This window comes from Lactuca virosa, chromosome 5 (assembly GCF_052849685.1).
Source record: "Lactuca virosa cultivar CGN04683 chromosome 5, Lactuca_virosa_CGN04683_v6, whole genome shotgun sequence".
In the NCBI taxonomy this organism is placed as follows: Eukaryota; Viridiplantae; Streptophyta; class Magnoliopsida; order Asterales; family Asteraceae; genus Lactuca; species Lactuca virosa.
The window spans coordinates 130,054,079-130,062,640 of record NC_136430.1 but is presented as its reverse complement, the minus strand read 5'-3'; the positions used below and the strand labels follow the sequence as shown (position 1 = coordinate 130,062,640).

The 8,562-nt window shown below is 39.8% G+C and overlaps 1 pseudogene; it reads right to left on the bottom strand.

Annotated features, from left to right (window-relative positions):
• Positions 1-6,236: 6,236 nt before the first annotated feature.
• Positions 6,237-7,826, bottom strand: LOC145111745 (mitochondrial dicarboxylate/tricarboxylate transporter DTC-like; annotated as a pseudogene).
• Positions 7,827-8,562: the final 736 nt, after the last annotated feature.

Here is an 8,562-nt window from a genome sequence, read left to right as displayed (position 1 = left end):
AAGGCGTTGGATGAGAATGGTGGTCGATGGAACAACAACACGCGAAGGTTGTCCACCACTCCACATCGGTCTCGAGCTATTCCGTCGTGGGGGAAAGAAAGAAGGTCGACGGTTGTCGCTTGGTGGCCTTGGCTGATCGGAAAAACGGGAAAAGAACCATGGTGGCGGCTGGAGAGTCACGATTGGCGGTTAGCTCCCAAAGGTAGGGTTAGGGTTATCATGTATCCTAGTGGGAAGGAAGAAAGGAAGGGGACGAGTTTAAGCCCCGTCTCCAAATCAAACTCTTAAGCCAAAACATGCTTTTGGTCCCTCCTCTCCAAAAAATTTGTTCAAATAAATCCATAAATTTCCATTCAGCCCTCAACTTCCAAACTCCTTTCAATTTAAGCCCAATAGCTACAAAATAAGTCCAAATGTTTTTATCTTTAGCCGCATGCTCAAATATTCTTTACACAACAAACCCTGAAAGTACCCCTTTAGTCCTCCAAGACAGTTAATAATGTCGATTACACCCTTCATCACCAAACCCTTTATTTAAATTTCATTTATCGGAATAAAATAATACTTAAAATACATTCCCGGATTTAGGGTTTATTTTCGAAATGGGGTGTTACAACTCTCCCCAAATTAAATTAGATTTTGTCCTCGAAATCATTTCTTACCATCCCTGACACGCCAAACAACCTGAGCAACACAGCAACAACCCCGAGCATACCACAACCTCCCAAGGCAACCGACACCAACTCTGACAGGGCTCTCCAACCCGAAGATGAACAAGTCCTTTCACCACCAGAAAATAATCCCTTGCAAAATAACCACATCCACTAAATCCGAAGTCTGAAGTCTCGAGATGGTCTGACTCCCTGACAAACCGCCCATACTGAACCATTTCTAAATCCATTCCACTTATCTTCCAACTGACTACTCAACTTATGATAACTTAAAGTTCCCACTAGAAAACGAAATCACAGACCAGATATCCCTGCAGAGCACTTATAATCGACATAAGGCTCATATAATCCGTCGAGTAGGAGACTTGTCCCTGAAACGGTTAGACTCAAACGAGAGCTACGTAACTGGAGCAAATCATTTACTATGATATTATCGAAACCCAACTACAAGTGACCTAAAATCTCCTCCGAATAACAAGCTACTCCACACACGAGTTCCAAATCAACAATACTGCCTTGACTTATCTTGATGCCCTTCACAAATAGAGCCAATCCAAGACACAATCACAAGAGCTTGATCTACCATCAAAACTGAATCCATTCATTACCCTTGAACCCTTCGATTGATGCCCTCGGCATATAGATACCCCGATCCTTATCCCACGGAAACAAAAATCCTGCACAAAACACTCGCGATACCCGACTCGAGATCTTACCCAAAAACCAACCTGATACTCAACTCATAACCCGAGATCCACAGATCTGCACTTTCATTTTACCCAAAAACTTCTGATTAATGACAACCCCTCATTAGACCAAGATATAAAGTTTCCCAACCATCGCTGAGCTGACCAATCTTGCACCTAGTCCAACCATAAGGTTCCTAAGAGTCCAAATAACAAGGCTACCCAACCTATAAACCCCTTTGCGTCACACACTGACCACCAGCTTAATCCTGCAACTCAAGATCCAAAATCTTGACCCAACGGTCGCTACTAGGTCCCACCTGCATTGCTGTAATCATGTGGGCCTTGCCCACGGGTCCCACCCAAGTAAACCACGGAGCAGCCTTACTCACGAGTCCTTCCCGCCTAGAGCTACACAAGCCTGACTCCGCCTCGAACCCCAGTGGTCCTCAACCCTGAACAGGGAAGTACTCGTCGGCAATCCTGGTCGGCGTGCCCAAGGCACAACTGATTCCCCCTTTTCACTCATGACCACCCCAACGTTCGTCTACTTCAGTCGGGTGAATTCTACAATCCCATCATAGTCTTACAACACTTCAATCCAACTATGATTATCACCCATGGCCTATCCACACCCTAATCATCACACCCTACTCACCCTGAGCCAAATCCTGTACCCAACTGCATCCAATCAGGTGCTCGGATCATACTTCGAATTCCGAAGACCTCAACCTAGGCTCAACCACAAGCCTGCTATGCATAATAAGGAAAACGCCGACCAACTGTTGGAAGTTTTCTGAACTCCCACTTTCACTACCTCAATATAAACGACCGCTTGAGCCGTCTCTCCTTCTGGCCAGGATGTGAAACTTGCCCTAGTTCACATGCTTCCTGACTTCCGGAAAAACCTGATCGATTCTCCCCCACTTGGATTCGACAAAGTTCTCTCATTCCTTAAATCTGATGGATTCCCAACGCATCAACCTTATATAGCATGAACCGTCTATGACCTGTGCTTATCAATACTAACTTTCCATCACTAGGAAAACTAAATGATCGCCCAATTCCTAATGTCCTGAAGAATACTCTCGAAATCTTAACCAATTTGATAATCCAATCACTTCCCTTGATATCATGCCAATGATCAAACAACTCACACAACTGACACCATCATCTTCCTGCTACCGCTCCTCTCCAAGCAACGGTAGTGCTGGAACTCAAAAGTTGTTCCATGGGCAACCACAGATCATGCCCGAACGGATGATGAAACCATTGAACCCTAAGTTTACTGGAGAACTATCCCGCTAACCCTGACGAAAGGTCCTCTAAGCCATACTCCTGAAGTGATCCTGACAAAGACCCGAAACAACAACGGGACATGTTGAACCCACCCAACAAGATACGACCCTCTGAAGATTCATCAAAGATTCCTGGCATGCAGAACACCATATCACAATCCTTGATAATATAACCCAGACAATAGCAGAAAAATCAACCCGAGATATTGCTTACCCAACCCAAGCAAAATTCGAATGCAATAGAAATTACCAATAACAACCCAGAAGAAAATAGAAAAGGACATACCCGAAAAGCATCAGAAGGAATCCCGACCTCCTACCCCGACCATCCTAAGAACATGATGCCAAAACTCACTCCTACTCCCAACTGACAAGAACTAACAATAAGATCCTCCTTCCTGAAGGATTCTAAAGATCCACAAGCTTTGGGCTCCATATGAGCCCCCAACTGCCCTACTACAACTTCGGTCCGAAAGGCCCCGAGATGACCATCCAAGAAATCCAAATTCCTTTCCTTGACGGAACCAAAGACCACCAGGGTCTATTCCAAAACACTACAGGTAATCTCCGATGAAGTGAACTCCCGCGTCCGTGCATCAATCGACTCGGTACCTGCTCCTGAGCCGGAACCAGAATTGGATCCCATTCCTGAGTGATCATCACCATACAGAAACAACATGCACAAGATCTGAATATACCCAAGAATCCGCATCCCATAGGCTTCCTAGATTCTCCAAGACTCTCCCTGATTCGAGTATGGATCTTGTGCTTTCAGTAGTACGGGCCCAATACTACCTTCCACACATATCCATACTTTCCTCAACAATCCTCCCGAATCCTCTAAGTCACCTTCTCAAATCCAAACTCCAAACACTCGCTAACTAGCACAACTAACACCCACTGAAGAAATCCCTAGGCTTTCCTAGGTTCCTGACCTCACCATGCCATCAGTTGCTAAAGAACTCCCCATAATGTCAGTCACCCACCTCATGAATACAATCAACAAAGCTTAGATAATCCTTCAAGATACAGTCTCATCCCTATAACGGTTGGACTCAGACAAGAGCTGCGCAGTAGGGTCAAATCCATCACTCTGAGATTATTCAACCTTTGTCACATGTGACTTGAGATATTCACTTGGTAGTTAACTCCCATCACTTAAGAGTTCCACAAATCACAAAACAAGTAGCATTCGAGCAGTAGCACTCCTATCCCACACACTACAACTCAAACTAGGAGCTCCCACTCCTGCAACTAATTGCCTTACGCATACAAACTATACCCAACCTAGCATCCCATGCTTCCTAGACTACAACGTATCACATATCAGGCCAACCTATCACTGGCTAATCATAACTAGCATGCAAGTCTACAAGCTTAAACAATAGGCATACAAGGCATCTCTCCTAGCATTCTACCATGCAAAAACTGAGCATATCCTTATCCCTAACTAGCATGTGATTCACAGATTCATAAATCAAATCATATCAGATAACATGTATGGATATTTTGGGAGAAACTTACTTGAGTTCATTTGATTGCTTGCACCACACCCTTTCTTATCTTCAAAAACTCTTTTCATAAAAATACTTTTCTTTTGAAAACTTTACCAAATCCTTAGTTTGAGTTCTGACACACCCGAGAGTATGTCCGAATTCCTCAAACCATGGCTCCGATACCAACTTGTAACATCCCAAAAATAATAACATAAAATTTTCGTTTTAGATTAATAATTCATTGATACATATCATTTCCATAAAACAAAGGTAAACAAGATTCATCGAAACACCATTAAATCAGAGTAAATCACATATTGCGGAAACATGTGGTGTGTGCTCTGCAATCATCCTGAGCTCTTCCATTTGAAACCAAAGTACCTGAAACATAAACTAAAAATCATAAACACAAAGCTTAGTGAGTTCCCCAAGATACCTCATACCACACATACATAAATCACATACTGGGCCCCCGCCTTCCATCGGGCCTCGCCCGCACTACTAGAAAACAGCCTTTTACGACGCGTAATGTGTGTTGTAAAACGCTCAGACGACGCGGAAATATGTGTCAAGGAAGGACCTGTCATAACGAGAGACGAGACGCTTTTGTGCGTCGTCTATAGACGACGCGCATTTACGACGCGCATTTATGACACGCATTACGACAGACATTTACGACGCGCAATGCGTATCAAGGAAGCCCCTGTCATAAAGGAAGACGACACACATTTGCGTGTCGTAACCTTACGACGTATGTTTAGGACACGCATTGCGTATCATTAAAGCCCCTGTCATAAATGAAGATGACACACATTTGTGTGTCATAAACTTCAGCAACCATTTACGATATACATTTACGACGCGTCTTTACGATACTCATTAAAAGTCTCATAATAAAAAATAAAATACCATAAACAAGAAAGATAATTCATCGCACTAATATGTCAAATACAAATAATCATCCAATAGTAAGTAAATGTAACACATTGCTAATATTGCATAATATTTATTATAGAAAAACAAAACATGTACAAAATTAAAACGAACCCATGAGTAAGTTCTCATTTGACAATCTCCATGGCAGCTTTAAGCCTTGCAACTTCACCACTTAAAGATGCATCAACTCATCCAATTTCGACTATTTTTCTACAATTTTCCTGCACTTGGAGATATAAAATGAGTTATCTTGTTAACAAAAAGTAAATTCTATTTTTTTTTTCAACTCAAATAAATTAAGTATGCTGCTATTTCTTGCATTTTAACCAAAAAAGGCCTAAATGCATGAAACAACAACTTATTTTGCAAGAAATAGCAAAGTACATTGCTATTTCCTGCACTTAGCCAATGTCTCCAATAGCAGAGGTGTCTGAAACTGTTTTTTTTTGTGGTTTATAATATGGGAAGGGTGGAATATGAAAATAAAATTTGTGTATTACATAAAAAAAAATTTCTACTTATAGTAATTGTTTTGTGAAATATCTAAAATGCCCTTTTAGAAAGAGTAGAAGAAAGAATCTTATGATCCAAAGTCAAAACCCTTTGACTGAATAACGCTTTAAAGTATGTTAAATAAACCATACTTAACTCGAATAGAAACCCCGCCAACTTAATATTCAAATTTATATTAGTATGATAATTTCCACATGCATGCTAATATGAATTATGAAATGTAAAATAGCTTTAAAACATACGAAATTCATCAAGAGGGGCATCATAGTCATAACTTGTTGCAATAAATGGGCCACCTGCAGTTCGTCTAAAATTTGTTCCTCCATGATACTACAAAATCAAAATACAACAAAAGAATTAATTTCAATGTGATATTATCAAGTAATGAAGAATTAAGAAATAATATTACAAGAAAAACACTATTATTTACCATATAGTAATTAATAAAAGATCCACCACTTTGAATAAATTTAGCAACTAAATATGTCAAATCTTCAGCTGGTCTATAAGGAACCACACCTCCAAACTCAGTGAACCTACATTATATATAAATTAAATCAACCAATAAAATTGCAAAAAAATAAAATAAATAATAAGTACAATCAGGTCGGGTCACTTACAAATGGATGAGTGGCATCATCTTGCTTGTACATGACCCATGGAACTCCAGTTCCTAGACCCACCTCCAAAGAAGCCCATTTTGTATACTGGAAACCCTGTGTGGAATCTAAAAGGTCCTCCAGCTTTGAGTGTTTTCATGGCACAATCTAGAGATCCTGTATACGGGTATTTCCCTGTAGCATCAGGTTGCATCTTCTGTATTTGTATTTTCAGAAAGTCAAAGGGTAAACTACATGCAGCAGCAAAGAACGTTGATATAGAACTTGCCCCTGAAATCATTCCCAAAATTAAAAAATCATCCAGTTCTGTTTTAGTAGTTTTATTACAGTTTTATGGTTTTATGGTTTTGTGATTTGATCCTACCTACAATTGTAGCTGCCTCACAAAACCAAAATTGTCTTTGAAGAAATCAACACTCTGATCATTGGAAGCAAGCATGCCCATGTTCAATGCCATTGCCCTAACCACAGTGGGACCAACACCTTTCCAGAGAGCTAAAACTCTTTCATCTGCAGTGATTCTGTAGAGAGCATGGAATGCGTTTGTGTAGTTACTACGTTTGGCTGGCATCAGCTTACATATGGATGAGTGCCAGCTCAGCAGGGCTTCCTATACAGGCTCCGATTGCACTAGCTGTTAGCCCGCAGAGAGATTTTTGATATAAAGGTAGTGGCTTTCCATCGTTGGCTTCAAGTGCCTTGTTTGTCAGAATCCTATCAAGTAATTAAAGAGTCACATAAACAACCTAAAACAATAAATATGTGTTTTTTTGGTTAATGAATCATTAATGGTGTACCTGAATGTACCAAGTCTGGTTGTTGTGTATGTAGCTTGTTTAAGTAATCCATCAGAAAGAACCTGTTCAAAACAATTTGTTGCCTATAGCTTGTCTAAAAAATTTGTGTATGTAGCTTGTCTAAGTAATCCATGAGAAAGAACCCATTTAGTAAAACTTGTAATCAAACCAAGCCAATCATGATCTAACCAAGCTCTGCTAGTTTATACTTAAAATGCTCGAGCTTAATAAACAAATATTCAGACAATGTTGTAGGTCTTAGTTAAAGAACTTCATATGCACCCATGATGGAATTTGTTGCCTCGTTATATATAAAAGCTTATCTTTATTAGCAGTTGAACATTGAAGCTATGTGGGAAGATAGTAAGAAGCAAGCGAAACACATCTGTTCACATCTTTAATAAGTTAGTTCATATTTTTTACAAATATGCAAAGTGGGGTAAGGTGAATAGTAAATAATTATATTGATCATATATATTTGATAGATGAAAAGTTATTAATATAGATAAGAGTTTTTATTATCCACGTTGTAATAATGGTTTTTTAAATAGATACTAAACATACAAATGGTTTTTAAGACGGTATTTTTATTAATAAAAATTTTATTTGATTTGAATCCAAAAGCTTCATCCATTGTGCATGATATTTTTTCATCAAAGAGTAAGAAAAGAAATTCTAGCCTGGACCAATCTTTCGACATAAGTGCAGCTACAATTCTTTCTTCTGAGTATGAATTCTACAATATTATATATAAGGCACAGAAGAGGACAAACCTTATAGAAGGCACCGACTCCCTCATTCTTCAGCATAGTCTTTCTCACATCGCCTGCAGATCATTGACCCAATTGAATTCCCAGCTATAAATACCAAATCATGTAAACGAAATTAGATCAAGCATAATATACAGTTCAGATCAAATAAATGGTTATAAGAAGATTTGATTGATTCAACGTGAGACAAACAATCATGTCAACATGCTACAAGATCAAATAATGCGTGCAGCACAAGATCAATCACGTGTGGATGCTGTAAGATCAAATAATGCACTTAAATAGATTCTTCTGAAGCATCAAATCTTGAATGAACTTCACCAGTGTTCACAACATGTTGATCCATCATCGATAAAGGATCTGAGTCAAGCAAAGTATGGTCGTCAAGTTCAAAGACAAGGACATCCAAACGAGCTGTTGGAGCTCATTGCACATACGAAGCACGGCCAGATGGAACATCATATGCTTCAGTAGGAGCAGTTTCAGGGAAGGCAACAGCTGGCTTTGCCTTTGGGTTTAAGGCAGAGGATGGAGATGGAAGAAGAGAGGCATCTTGGTTCTGTCTGGCCTAGGCCTGTTTATGAAACCACTCAGTTTCTAAGAAGTGCTAGTGGGATTCACCGAGTCAATTCCAGTGGACTCAATCCTTTAGATGTTTATCAACAACAACAGAGACTGCCTTTAAATGATTTGAGTTATTTTGAGCGGAATCTTTCAATGCAAGAGAGACTTCAGAAGAGTGTTTATGAACGCTCGTTATGTATGCCAGGTGGTG